General features: G+C 26.0%; 1 protein-coding gene across 1 annotated transcript in view; it reads right to left on the bottom strand.

Moving 5' to 3' along the window:
* Positions 1-16,073, bottom strand: part of LOC110282901 (very long chain fatty acid elongase 7) — a 48,615-nt gene that overhangs the window by 18,691 nt on the left and 13,851 nt on the right. The window lies entirely within an intron of this gene.

The following is a 16,073-nucleotide window of genomic DNA, read 5'->3' as shown; positions in this document are numbered from 1 at the left end:
ATTTCAAAAATTCACGAGAACATAAGTAGCAACTGAGCCATTGCTTACTTTAATTAATACATTAATACTTTTCTTAAACTACCTATTTGCTCTAAATACCCCCAAAATGACATTTACTATGATGTATGTGTATGTACAGTCCGCAAAAAAAAAAAACGAATCACCCTGAATAACTTTCGTTCTAATGATCGGATTTAAATGAACTAAGTGCCAATCTTAATGGTTCTAGGGGGTGACCTCAAATATGCTAATTAATTAGTGCTAGCTATTAATTAAGTTACGAAATCAGACACAAAAACGTACTTTCTCTGAGTAAATATATATCTTTTTTACATATTTGGGATCCTGACCCTTGAAGTAGACAAAATTTTGAAAAAATTTGGTCGAAAATTGGGGCGCAATAAAGGTTTATATATTTGGCGAAAGTTTAAAATAATGCCAAATTACCTCGCCATAGAAAGTGAAACAATTTAAAACAACCATAAAGAAACTGAATGAATGGACGAGACGTCATAATATTGTGCGCCTCTGTTGCTATAGGCAACCAAGAAGAGAATTTTTGGATCTGCTTTCTGGGTATAGAAAATATGTAGTATTCGTTTTAATACTTAGAAAATAAAATTTGAATTTAAAATGAAGAAGTGAAAATGAAATTATTTTTGATTTTCCAATATTTCAAAATTTAAACGTTGAACTTATTATCTGACATTTTTTATTTTTTTTAAAGATGTTATCTGTATAAAAATGCTGTACTGAAACCAAATTTACTTAAGTTATTATAAATTTATGATTTATGAAGAGTTGTAGGGCTAATTGCTTTTACACCTCAGTTCAAAACTTACAGGTAAGGAAAAGAAAAAAGAAATCCTGCAAAAAATTTCATTATTATTATTATATATATATATATATATATATATATATATATATATATATATATATATATATATATATATATATATATATATATATATATATATATATATATATATATATATATATATATACATATATATATATACATATATATATATATATATATATATATATATATATATATATATATATATATATATATATATAGATATATATATATATATATATATATATATATATATATATATTCAAAATGCAGATAAAACAAAGGAAAAATTACAGAACAGTGACAAAAGGGGAAAAAAAGAAAAATAATTAAAAAAAAATAAAAATAACAAAAAACAGGAAGAAAAAAGGGACGAAATTTTTTTTTTTTTAAAAGTCCGGAAAATAAAAGATATAATCTTTTCGTCAGCCCACACGATTTTATCCGCAATATTAGATCACTAATTTTACTTGCATTTTTATTTTATTGTGAAAGTCATTTTTATATTATTGTGATTATGACAAATATTTAGGTTCCATGTTTTTCTTAAATAAGTAGGATTCGCAAATAGCATTCTTCGTTCATTTTCGTTCATTTAAAAAACAAAACAATCTGTTTTATTTTTTCGCGATGCACAAATACGCATTTACTTTTCATTACTCGAATAAATAAGAAACAATAAAAAAAAAGAAAATTAATAATTTATCTTCATTTTTCGTAAGCAATAGTATTCTTAGTAAATAGTCAGCTGTTCTGCATCGAATGATATTGTGTGTGATCAGTAGAATATTTTTAATTTCTTAACAAGATTTAATTCTCAGATAGCTGGCAATAGTTCTAAGTTTTTAATCAATAAAAACTTAACAATAACTTAAAAAGTAATTTTATTTTAAAGGAAAACATAAATTAAAGTACTAAAACGATTGATTAGTGTATTATTGGAAAATAATATGTATAATAGCATATGAAATAAGATTTTGCGTTAAAATTTTATTAAAAAGTTAGAAAAATAATTCTGCGAAACAAGTGCAGACAGATAATTTACAAATTTATTTTAAGATTAAGGCGATATATAAGAAGTAACGAAGTTTTAAGATCATTAAAAATGCTGACTACCTATTTTTATTAATATTTATAAAATATATATTCAAGAAATTGATAAATATATTATTCCAAATCTATGCATACGTATGTATATTATTGAAATTGTATCAGTTATTGAAAAATAAAATCGAAAAATAAAAAATAATCACATTAAATAAGCACAATCTGGTGTATAATCATACTCTATTAGAAGCGCGTTTTTATAAAACTAGACATTCGTTGAATAAAGTATTTTTTATTCAACTAGAGGGCTCCGCCCCCTGCTCGCTGACGCTCGCCAACCCCCGGAGAATTGCTTCGCAATTCTTGCTTGGTTTGCTTCGCAAAACCAAGAATGCTTTGATTTCATATATTTCAATATTAAACTGAATATTAACTGTTATCATCGAAAAGAATTAATTTTCTTAAATGCAGAATAAGCAGTGTGTCAATATCAATGTCACTTTTTTTCGTTGACTACAGTTCCTTCTATGTCCTATTTGTTCTTTAAATGAGCCAAAATTGTCAGAAATTAAAGAACAGTCAATCGAGTTCCATTGCAAAGGCCATCAACAATAGATATGTTCCTGATCAGCATTACAATGCATCCAACTTTTAATTTGAGCTGATGAGGTGGCAGTCCCGGGAGATTTATGGAGTTTAAATATTCAATAGAATACCTTAAAGTAGCTTCTTCTTCTCTCCCATCTGATTTATCTACTCCATATAGTGTGGCCTTATCAATACTATAACTTATAACCTCTTCACCTGGCACACGTGATAAAATATTTTCATTAACTTTGTTAACTTCATCATTTTGCGGTGATAATATGATGTGATTAATGAAGTTAGTATTAAGACAATCGATTTTTTCAAAAAACCAAGAAATGATATCTTTACAATAAAGATCAGGAGTGCTTGCATCAAGATGTAAAAGTTCTCCATTGCCAATTGTCAACAACCAATTGGCAAATTCTTGGTTACCAGCTTTAACTCTCATATTAATTGTCAAATGGAGGATTTCAAAAAATGGCCAAAGAAAAGAGTATTTTATAGTTTCATTAATAACCTGCATATGTGTAGCTTTTTTAACGACAGGTAACACTTGTCGAAAATCTCCACCTAAAATGATTATCTTACCACCAAATGGTATCTCATTAGCTAGAAGATCGCGAAAAGTTCTATCGATCATTTCTATTGCTTTTCTGGGAATCATACTTGCTTCGTCCCATATAATAACGTCAACATTTTTTAAGCGAATCTTATCACATTTTTTTAAAATACAAATCCCATCGTCACTTAGATCAATAGAATGTAAGGTTCGCATAAGTCTAATTTTATTATAGCAGAGAATAGTTTAACTTTCATAAAAATAGGTGGCAACATTCAGAGATGTAAATAGAACGCTTCGCAAACGCATATATTTCGCTGTTATTATTTTTCATTAAATACTTTTATAAAATATCTCTTCGCTTATTTACTGTATTGCATATTAATTAAATTCCTTGTCATTCAACTTTATCTTATATGCCGGAACCAGATTAAACTTACGAATTAACGTTTTAGAAAACAAATAATCAGATTAATCAATATATCAATACGAAATAAGTTGAGATGTTGTAAAACTGAAGAATGAAATTCTAACTATTTTGTGATTGGTTGCATCTCTGAAAAAGAAAATTCAGACTTGTAAATCGCTTTTTTAAGCTTGCCGTTTTCAGACATGTGATTGGTTGTTGTGAACGGCGGTTATTCTTCATTATTAACTGCAAAATCGTGCTTTAAAACTAAAATAAATAAAAATTTAAAATTATGTAAAAGATTTGAATGCCCTAAATGTCTTCCCTGAAAGATTCTGAATGAATTGATTCCTTAATCTTAGATTTTCATCACGTAGTTAAAAAGTTTTTCAGGGGACAAAATTAACTGCAAAAACTTTTTTTTAGAATAGAGAGAAATGTTTTATTCAAATTTCTTTACTAAATTGCAAATAAATTATTAAGCGACTTAAAAAGAAACATCGTATTTTATAGTTTGAAAGAAATAAAAATAAAAACGAGCTACGCGCGCGAAGTCAAGTTCCTCGCAAGTTTATCCCATTTTAATATTAATCGCCCCATTTAATTATTTCTTTATTGAAGCCAAACTATTTTTTTAAAATGATTAATTTTAATTTTTCTCAGCTTCTAATAAATAAAAACAGTTGAAACTTTAGATTTTCCAATTGAAAAATGTGTAGATTAATATGGAATAAAAAAATTCATACCTTATAATTCAAAATTTTTTCATCCTTAATTTAATTAAATAATAAATAATTATTAAAAATTATTTTTTTCACGAAATAATCTTTGGGTAAATGAGTTTTATGAGGGGATGCAATTTTCTTTGAATTGCTTTATTAGTTTTAAAAATATGACTGAAAACGTAAAAAGTGAAATTAACATTAAGGGGTACGAACTTTTGATCGCTCTCCTGGCCAAACTATGGGGACCATATTTCCCAGATTGCGGCTACCCCCTATATTTTGAAGGTCAAGAATCCAAATATGTAACAAAAAATGCATGTTTATTCATAGAAAGTAAGTTTTTGTGTCCTATTTGGTAACTTAATTATGGGTTAATTTATGGGCTATCTTAAAATATTCTTTTTCGGCTGCTTTCTGAACTATCACCAAATATATAAATCTTTATTGCGACCCAACGTTTTTGAAATTTTGTCTACCCCCCACCCTTTCAAGGGACTGGATTTCAAATATGTAAAAAAATATATATATGTATATTCAAAGAAAATACGTCTTTGTGTCTGATTTCGTAACTTAATTATTAGTTAGCACTAATTAACTAGCATATTTGAGATCACCCTCAGAAACCATTAAGATTAATTGACACTTAATTAGTGAAAATCCGATCATTACAACGAAAGTTATTCGGGTTGATATCTTTCTTCTTTTGCCGACTGTACGCTCTGTAAAATCTTACATTTTTTTTCTTTTAAAAAAAGGACACATTTTCTTTTACTATATGCAAGTATGAAACTACGTATACTGTATGAAATAAAATTAATGATAATAACAATAAAAAACATGAAAAATAAAAGAAATATGACTTTACTTGTGTTGATTGTCTCCTTAATATATTAGTACGTATTTTTAATTTTCTTCTTTTTTTAAAAAAAATAAGACTTTCCAACTAATCGAAGCGAAATCAGTGATGGAAAAAAAGGAGTTAAAGGAGGAAAAAGTTATCAAAGAGCAAAGAAGCATGTTATTTGTACTGCGCGCTCTTTAAAATCTTAATTTTTTTTCTTTTAAAAAAATGACGCATTTTCTTTTATTATATGCAGTATGAAACTCTAATCGAAATAAAATTAATAATAATAACAATAAAAAACATAAAAATATGAAAAATAAAAAAAATATGACTTTACCTACGTTGAGTATCTCATTAATATATAAGTCGGTATTTTTAATTTTCTTTTTTTTTAATATGACTTTCCAAATAATCGAAGAGAATTCAGTGATGGAAAAAAAGGAGTTAAAAGAGGAAAAAGTTATTAAAGAGCAAAGAAACGTACTATTTGTACTGTACGCTCCGTAAAATCTTAAATTTTTTTTCTTTTAAAAAAATGGCACATTTTCTTTTACTATATGCAGTATGAAACTCCGTATATTGTATGAAATAAAATTAATAATAATAACAATAAAAAACATGAAAATATTAAAAATAAAAGAAATATGACTTTACCTGTGTTGATTGTCTCATTAATATATTAGTACGTATTTTTAATTTTCTTTTGGATTTAAAAATTTAGAATTTTCTCAACTTTTTTTAAAATTTACAAAAAATTAAACAGTTTAATCATTTTTTGAAGATAAATTATTGATTATAACTTAAATGAGCACGTAAAGCTTCCTCAAAATGAATGATTATACCTTTATTTTAAAAAATTGTTGCAAAGGTACTGTGACCCCTTAAAAAAAAAGACTTTCCAAATAATCGAAGAGAAATCAGTGATGAAAAAAAAGGAGTTAAAGGAGAAAAAAGTTATCAAAGAGCAAAGAAACGTACTATTTGTACTGTACGCTCTGTAAAATCTCAAATTTCTTTTCCTTTAAAAAAATGACGCATTTTCTTTTACTAAATGCAGTATGAAACTCCGTATACTGTATGAAAAAAAATTAATAATAATAAAAGAAAACATGAAAATATTAAAAATAAAAGAAATATGACTTTACCTGTGTTGATTGTCTCATTAATATATTAGTACGTATTTTTAATTATTTTCTTTTTTTTTTTAATATGACTTTCCAAATAATCGAAGAGAATTCAGTGATGGAAAAAAAGGAGTTAAAAGAGGAAAAAGTTATTAAAGAGCAAAGAAACGTACTATTTGTACTGTACGCTCTGTAAAATCTTAAATTTTTTTTCTTTTAAAAAAATGGCACATTTTCTTTTACTATATGCAGTATGAAACTCCGTATATTGTATGAAATAAAATTAATAATAATAACAATAAAAAATATGAAAATATTAAAAATAAAAGAAATATGACTTTACCTGTGTTGATTGTCTCATTAATATATTAGTACGTATTTTTAATTATTTTCTTTTTTTTTTTAATATGACTTTCCAAATAATCGAAGAGAATTCAGTGATGGAAAAAAAGGAGTTAAAAGAGGAAAAAGTTATTAAAGAGCAAAGAAACGTACTATTTGTACTGTACGCTCTGTAAAATCTTAAATTTTTTTTCTTTTAAAAAAATGGCACATTTTCTTTTACTATATGCAGTATGAAACTCCGTATATTGTATGAAATAAAATTAATAATAATAACAATAAAAAATATGAAAATATTAAAAATAAAAGAAATATGACTTTACCTGTGTTGATTGTCTCATTAATATATTAGTACGTATTTTTAATTTTCTTTTTTTTTTTAAAAAAAAGACTTTCCAAATAATCGAAGAGAAATCAGTGATGAAAAAAAAGGAGTTAAAGGAGAAAAAAGTTATCAAAGAGCAAAGAAACGTACTATTTGTACTGTACGCTCTGTAAAATCTCAAATTTCTTTTCCTTTAAAAAAATGACGCATTTTCTTTTACTAAATGCAGTATGAAACTCCGTATACTGTATGAAAAAAAATTAATAATAATAAAAGAAAACATGAAAATATTAAAAATAAAAGAAATATGACTTTACCTGTGTTGATTGTCTCATTAATATATTAGTACGTATTTTTAATTATTTTCTTTTTTTTTTTTAATATGACTTTCCAAATAATCGAAGAAAATTAAGTGATGGAAAAAAAGGAGTTAAAAGAGGAAAAAGTTATCAAAGAGCAAAGAAACGTTCTATTTGTACTGTACGCTCTGTAAAATCTTAAATTTTTTTCTTTTGAAAAAATGACGCATTTTCTTTCACTAAATGCAGTATGAAAATCCGTATACTGTATGAAATAAAATTGATAATAATAACAATAAAAAACATGAAAATATTAAAAATAAAAGAAATATGACTTTACCTGTGTTGATTGTCTCATTAATATATTAGTACGTATTTTTAATTTTCTTTTTTTTAAAAAAAAAAAAGACTTTCCAAATAATCGAAGACAAATCAATGATGGAAAAAAAAGGAGTTAAAGGAGAAAAAAGTTATCGAAGAGCAAAGAAACGTGCTATTTATAAACTTTAAATGCTTCGTAATGCTGAATCGGAAAAAAATCAAACAGGGAAATAAAATTAGAAGAATTATTCTTACAATCTGTTTCATTTTTACCTTATTAAAATAACCTCGACGAGATAAAAAAAAAAGCGACACTAATTATTTAATGAACTTGTAATTATTTTGAAATACAAGGAAAATGGTAACTGCTTTGATTATAGATAGAAATTTTATAGAGTTTTTACGATTTTCGAACAAGATTTTAGAAATAAACAATGGACTTATTTTCGTATGCGGTAAAAAAATGTGCTCCTAATGAAATCGTAGCAGTTAATAAAATTTAATTGCTCTCGTTTAATTTTATTATTCATTGTTTCATGCATTAAGCCATAATTTTTAAAATACTTGATATACTTAAACTTTGGTGTAAACGATAGCTGTCCATTGTATATCAATTTTACTATTTGTCAAGAAGATTAAATTATAAGATTATGTGACTATTATTGCCTATGATTTTAAATTTTTATATACTGCTTCATTTTCTCTGATGTCAGTTGAACCAAGCGTACAAAGTCATACTTTTACTTACGGTACTTTCACTAAAAGTAAAATTAGTACTATTACATGTATTTTGTTACTTTTTAAAGAGGGCAACTTTCAAGAGATAGATTTCAAGAAATCAAATTTTAAAATAGTCGTATTTTTAAAATTTGATTTTTTAAAAACTATTTAACTGATTTCGCTCGTGACAAAAAAAAACTTTGAGATAACTACTGATAAGATACGATAGGATAACCATTTACTGAATTAAATTGATAGTGTTTTTGATAAAAATTGATATTTTTTTCTTCAATATTTTAGGGTTTACCTCCAAAACATACTTGCAAAAAAGAAAGAAAAAAAAACACACAGTTTCCTCAAATCAAATTAAACAAGGGAAACACATTAGTACAAGAACATGAAACAAGTACAAAACGGAAAAATTCTAGATTTGTTCTGTAAAGTAGTATCCTCATACAAGCATCTAGAAAAAATTATACTTAAAACATTAAACACAAGGGGAAAAAAATTAAATGTTGAAGATATTATTACACTGTTAAAAATTTCTCGGCAAAAAAATGGTTAAATAGGATTTTATTTAATTGTTATTTTACCGTATTCAATCGAAACTGTCAAATAATCATAAAAAAAGTGGTATTCAAACTGTTAGGTGTGAGAAAAACATTTATTAATTGCTTTTTTCTTCCTAATATGGTTAAACAACCAAAATTCAATCCGCGCCAACTAGGCCCACTTTATAAAGCCATTTTGTTCCGTGGAGTTGGGTACATACTGTAGTTGAGGGGACCAATCAGTCAATCTTATGACTGGGCAGGGGTTCAAATCCTAGCTTTGATATTACAATAATGCTTTAATTCCTGCAATACACGAAGAGCTGTCTTGCACTCTTCAATCAGTTATCCAGAACTATATGAATACTTAACTATCATTCACACATAAATGACAATGCACCCTCGAATATCCGTTTACGGTTCCTTTTCATGCTTTGGAAACTGTGCTGGTAAATGGCTACAAAACTGTACAGTTTTGTATTCACTGTATTTTAACAGCGCCAGTTCTAAACGGTTTCGAAACCGTAAGTGTAAAAATATTCCTAGCCATGAAGACAGTTATTTCACCGTAATTTCAGAATGAAGCAAGTGTATCGTTAGAAATATAGCAGTGATAGCTGGTGAGCTTCGCAAAAAAATTCTAATGAGCTAAAAAGTAGAACTATAGTTCGTTCACCAGGAGTTGGCACTTGGCTCCGCCTTCATCACGTGGTATCCGACGATACTATTTCGCTATTTTTGGGAGAAGGATGTGAACAATCCGGAACAAGGTAGCTATTTGGTGATCGCATGACAAAAATATTTATTTTGTAATATTTACATGAATTTTTTTAACATCAAATATTTAATTAATTTGATATTTCCCTCTTTTGAGTGAATAGTTTATCCTTTTTGAAAAATTTTGCTGCAAAATATTTAATTAGCAAGAGTTACAAAAAGTATAATAGCAGAGGATAAAGCGAAGTAAGTGACTGAAACAGAATTCACTGTCTCAATTAAGGGTTGTCTTAATTTCAAGCGCGGAGACGTTTCTCCTCTTACTCCCGCGCTGAAATCATGAATAATATATGTTTTTTAAAAAAATTGGGACACAATTTTTTCTTTAAATAATAAAATTTAGTTAAAACAAATCTTAATTTGTTCGTCATATAACTAATCCCATATCGTGGTTCTATGTCTAACTATTGAGTTTACTCATGAATAATATATGTTTTTTTAAAAAATTGGGACACAATGTTTTCTTTAAATAATAAAATTTAGTTAAAACAAATCTTAATTTGTTCGTCACATAACTAATCCCATATTGTGGTTCTATGTCTAACTATTGACTTTACTCATGAATAATATATGTTTTTAAAAAAAATTGGGACACAATTTTTTCTTTAAATAATAAAATTTAGTTAAAACAAATCTTAATTTGTTCGTCATATAACTAATCCCATATTGTGGTTCTATGTCTAACTATTGAGTTTACTCATGAATAATATATGTTTTTTTTAAAAATTGGGACACAATTTTTTCTTTAAATAATGAAATTTAGTTAAAACAAATCTTAATTTGTTCGTCATATAACTAACCCCATATTGTGGTTCTATGTCTAACTGTTGAGTTTACTCATGAATAATATATGTTTTTTAAAAAAATTGGGACACAATTTTTTTCTTTAAATAATAAAATTTAGTTAAAACAAATCTTAATTTGTTCGTCATATAACTAATCCCATATTGTGGTTCTATGTCTAAGTATTGAGTTTACTCATGAATACTATATGATTTTTTAATAAATTGGGACACAAACTTTTTTTCACAATTATTTGAATAATACTAAAACACACAATTAATTGAATAAAAAAATTTAGTTAAAAGAAATCTTAATTTTTTTCGTCATATAACTAAAGTGGAACTTCCATTTTAAATTATGATCAACTGTAAATATTTTGTAGATAAAATTGATTCTAATGGAATTCAATAACAAAATGTGCCAAATCAAATATTTTATAGTAGAATGATAAAAATATTATAATTGGATTTGTTGATCGCTATTACTGCCAAATCATTGCTTATGAATATTTTCTAATCTTGTGCAAGTCTTCATTTATAATTTTTACTTTGTTGCATAATCATCACATAAATAAAGAATAACCGCGTCGTCAGCAGGCAGATATTTGTAAGTAATTTGAGATGGCAAAAGTTGTTTTTATATATTAGAGACGGATTTTTTTAGATTAATATAGTGCTAAATAAGTAAATAACTTTCAACCAGGGTTGGGTTTTTGACGTCAAAAAGTGGTTTTTGACATGACAAGGGTATAATACTGGTTTAAACCGTCAAAAACCCGTCAAAAATGTCAAAAACTGAAGTTTGCCAAGAAAATATATAAACTTCAAAACTACCAACAGTTGCCATGCATTATATTGAAATTTAATTATACTATAGGTAATCAGCAGGTTTTAAAATATTTTTTAATTAAAATTAAGGTAAAATAACAGATTTAAAATCTCAGATATTTATATTCAAATGCATGTGCAGAAAAATTTTGCACAAAAATTGTTTAAATATTTATATTTAAAAAAAAATTTTTTTTCTCTTTTTGATACTTAAGAAAATTAAAAGTTTATTACTATGCATTTTTGACATATAAGGAACATATAACTAATATTTATAAGGAACTTACAAGTTATGTTGTATAAATACAAACTTGATATAAAATTCAAGTGTATAGAATTTTTTTTTTAATGTTATACCGAATATCTTTATTATCCAGTATGTTAATTAGAATTTAAAAGTAGTTATATTTATGAATAATGATAAATATAATTCATATTGTTTATTATATTTATTTATAATTATTACACTTATCATTTTAAAACAATTTTTATCTCTTAATTTTTTTTTCTCCACTTGTATTAAGAATACAAATAATGCATATCTTGAAAGCAGGAAGTAATTATTCAACAGCTGAATATTTAGATATTCAACAAAACTATATCGTATTCAGCAAAATGAAATTCACAAGTATTTGGATAAACTAAATTTTCAGCATAGTAAAGGAATAGGCTGAATATACTGTAAATCGACACTAACTACTCTGTGTATTTAACAGAAAGCACTTAAATTTGTATTGTCTTATGTTAAAAAGATTATTAAGAAGATTTAAAAGAATATTAAAAAGGTTTTTCTTTAAAAGAAGATGTCTAATGTACAAAACTGCTAATGTTTATCTTTAAAAATGTCTAATTTTTAGTATAATCTATACTATACACTAAATTTGGTTATAAATAAATTTCTTAATAATATCACTGCAGATTTTCAATAACACATGAAAATGAATACATAATATTACAAAAGATGTGAGTTTTCAAAAGTACAAGATTTTGGTTACTATTCAAAATATAAGTGTTTCTTCAAAATTTTAAATTTATTTTTTCTAGAACATATTTAGAAACACTATCCTTTAAAAAATATATAAATTTTATGTATTAATTAAATTTCACATATGAATATAGGTTTTTGACATTTTCGACATTTTTGACAGTGAGGTTTTTGACGTGACGGTTTAAACCATGGTTTAAACTGTCAAAAACTGTCACATGTCAAAAACCTGCCAACCCTGCTTTCAACTAATATATAAAAAAAAAATTTCAACTTTTTTTTAAAAATAACTTTTTAGTCTTAGCAGAAACCTCGAATTGTTAAGTTGTTAAGTTTAACTAATTTTTGCGTACTGAAAAAATTGGGAAAAACTAAAGCTTAAATATATTTTAAGTTTTTGTTTCTGTAACATACTGATTACATAGGGAATTTTATAGATTTGGAATAGCAGTTAGAAAAAAAAGGCTGAAATTTTTTTCCTCCAAAACTCTATGGAAGATTCGATCACGTGATCAATGTGGCATACTTTTCATATGATATTTAGTTTTGATTTGCTTGCTTATTTATTTCCTAAAAATCCACATTTTTTGAAATTATTTTTTTCTGACTAAAATATATATTAAAAATAAATTTCTAACATGGTTGTTGGTCATCGAGCAGATTCGTACATAGTAGAGGACGTAGCTTTATTATTAATTATAAATTATTTTTTAAGTCAACGACAAATAACTAAAATGAATAACATTACGAATTAAATTTTTAATGTGATATTTTAATTTTTTATTTTATTTACTTCTACAGTCCAGGGCCAAATTATTAGACGAACTGTAAGATTCTATGCTAAATCTTAATTATCAGGTGATACTATACAGCTCTATTGTTTTTACGCGACTGAAACCGGTTTGCACTAGTTAAAGTTCGTGCAACATTTGGTAAACATTTTAATGCAATACGTTAAATATAAATACAAATAATAAATGTATAAAAAATCTCCGGAATAAAAACTCATTACATGTATGTATAAATATAAAAGTATTGCCTATAAACTCGCGCAAAACATGTCATTATTAAAACCCTACATTGGGTCTAATAATTTTGTCTAATTATTATAAAATACTCTTATAATAAATATTCTATGTATATATTATATATTGTCTAATTTATCCAATCGTCGAATTTATATTGCATATCGTCTAATTGAACCGAGTGATACACGAACGTAAACAAATGCAAACCGGTTTCAGTCGCGTAAAAACAATAAAGCTGTATAGTATCACCTGATAATTAAGATTTTATATAAAATTTTATAATGTGTCTAATAATTTGGCCAGAAACTGTAAGTAATAATATACCTATTAAATAACCAATTTCATGAATTGCGTTACAATGTTAACCAATTGATGCGCGAACGTAAACAAGTGCAAACCGGTTTCAGACGTGTAAAAACAATAAAACTGTATAGCATTACATTATAATTAAGATTTTACATATAATTTTTACTACGTCTAATAATTTAGCCATGGACGGTAATTTGACGCTAACATAAATCTAAAATCATACATAAATCAGACACTTAAGAGAGTCAATAAGCAATATATTTCATTTAATCATTTAAATCAACCAATCACTTCCATTGAGAATTTATTCTTTATTATTAATTTTAACTTATTAATTTTAAAAGGAATAGTTTCGAAGTCGTCTACTGATCTACTGAATATTTCAACTATGGATTCACTATAGGGGAGAGTAGGGTCAATTGTAACATTTTTTACTTAACTATTTTTAACTAACAAAAAAATCCAATATATTATTAGTATTAATTGACAGACGAGTAAAGTAGACTATCCTCTACTAGAAAAAAAATACCGCAGAAAATACCAAATGTTACAATTGACCCCACTTATGGAGTCAATTGTAACAGCTCACAAAGTCAACTAAAACATAGTTAATTATGCATATTGTCATAGTTGTGATATATTTTTTAATTGATCAGAATAGTAGTGACATTTTAGGAGTAAAAATAATAATGAGCAGAGACCTAAAGGGTTAAACTTTTAACTTTAAGGGGTTAAAAATTTTAATTTATGCTGTGAAAGGTGACAAATAAAATAATGCACATGCAAAATAATATAAATGATATAAGAAACTATTGGTGGTTCTTAAAGAGTTAGTAATGGTTTGTAAACAGAAGATTATTTATTTTCAGCTGTTACAATCGTCCCCAAGGCGCCATTATAGCTTCATTTGTTAAAAACAATGCTAGCTAATTAACAAAACTAATTTTTTTTATTGAAATGTTAATTAAGGTGTCCACTTACATATTCGGTTACTAATTTTTATTTGTTTAAACAAGATTACTTTGTTACAATATAATATTCTAATACCAAAAAAAAGTACTTATGTAGCGTGAAAATATCTTTTGTGATGTAACTCTTTCAAAAGTACATAAAAATGGTTGCCAGCAGGGGTTTACATGTAGATTTATTAAATACACCTTGTGCGCCTTCTAAGAACCAAATCTAGAACCCGACACTCGAAATTTTTGCTCTGTTACAATCGTACCCTGTTACAATTGACCCCACTCTCACCTACTATTAAAATTGCTGCTCATGGTTATAGATTATTGATTGACGACAACTTATGATTGATTGAGACCAATTCAAGGTAATATGTTATTGCTTGATTGATTTAATGTAGTTACTTTTTCAAACACTCGTAAACTAAACGCAACATTTCCATTTAATAGTTATAAAATCGTATGCATAATTATTATTGAAACAGGTACATTGTCTGAATTTTTGATTGCAACAGAATTGCAGCACTTAACACTTATACTTTGTTACCCATTAACCTAACCATTAGCTAATTAATTATGCTTGAAGTTTTAAAATCCAAATTATAACATTTCTATGCATGTGATACCGGCAATGTGGATAAGAAGGAATTGTGAACAATACTAATCGCTATTGTATACAATGCCAGTTGTTTTCAGGCAAAGTATAACGTTAAGGAATAAATGTACTGTGGTCAATACCTATAGGCATACAGTTGTTCTTTAAAGAAATGTGAAAATCTCAGATAAAGAAACAACATATTTTGTTTCGCTTTCTTGTTACAAACAATATTACTGAAATGATAGTGGATAGTTTAAAGAGCACTGATAGTTTAAAAGATACACTGATAGTTTAAAGAACATTAAATATTTATATATTCTAGTACAAACCGTTTGTGCAATTAAACTTTCCCATGAGCGAGAAAAAAAAATTTAGACTACCATTGCATTCTTGTGTAAAGATTTCATTATGTGTTTCCATTAATAAAATAATTCATTTTACTTAAGAATTCATGAGAATATAGTTTCTGACTAGCTATCAGAAACCAGTGTGGAACCGCAAATATTATATCAGCTCCCGTTAACGCTAATATTGTGGCTAATCTTGCCTGTTATAAATTAGCATTGTTTCATATTAGGCATATTCATAAATGTTTTAACATAACATACTTATTTCTTAAATTTCTACTGATTAATAAAAAATCACTCATATAAATTAACAAAAATGATAGATTTTGATTATAAATTTAGAATTATTTTTTCATTTTTGATGTTTCAATTGAAATAATTATTTTTTTTACTCATAAATCTTAATTTCATTATATAATACATATGTTTAACTTTACATTTGAGAGAGAGAGAGAGAACGCCAAGCACAAATTTATAATGAATAGTATCCGGAAACACTCAAAATATTTTTAAAATAGAAATAAAAATATTGAAAATGACAAATATCTGATTGTGACTAATAAAACTATCTATTTAGAGTTTTAGAGTAAACACAAATAGTACTTTAAATATTATCCCAACCAATATTTTCGAAAAATTATATGTCCAAAAAGAAGAAAAACATGTAAATGAAAACAAACAAAAGGTAATTTGGAACTTACCAAACTTGCACTTAAAATTTAAAAATTGGAAATATAGCTAAATGTG

Source organism: Parasteatoda tepidariorum, chromosome 3 (assembly GCF_982258835.1).
Source record: "Parasteatoda tepidariorum strain Cologne lab strain chromosome 3, Ptep-v5.0, whole genome shotgun sequence".
Taxonomy (NCBI): domain Eukaryota; kingdom Metazoa; phylum Arthropoda; class Arachnida; order Araneae; family Theridiidae; genus Parasteatoda; species Parasteatoda tepidariorum.
Note: the sequence above shows the minus strand (reverse complement) of the source record. Positions and strands in the feature narration are given on the sequence as shown.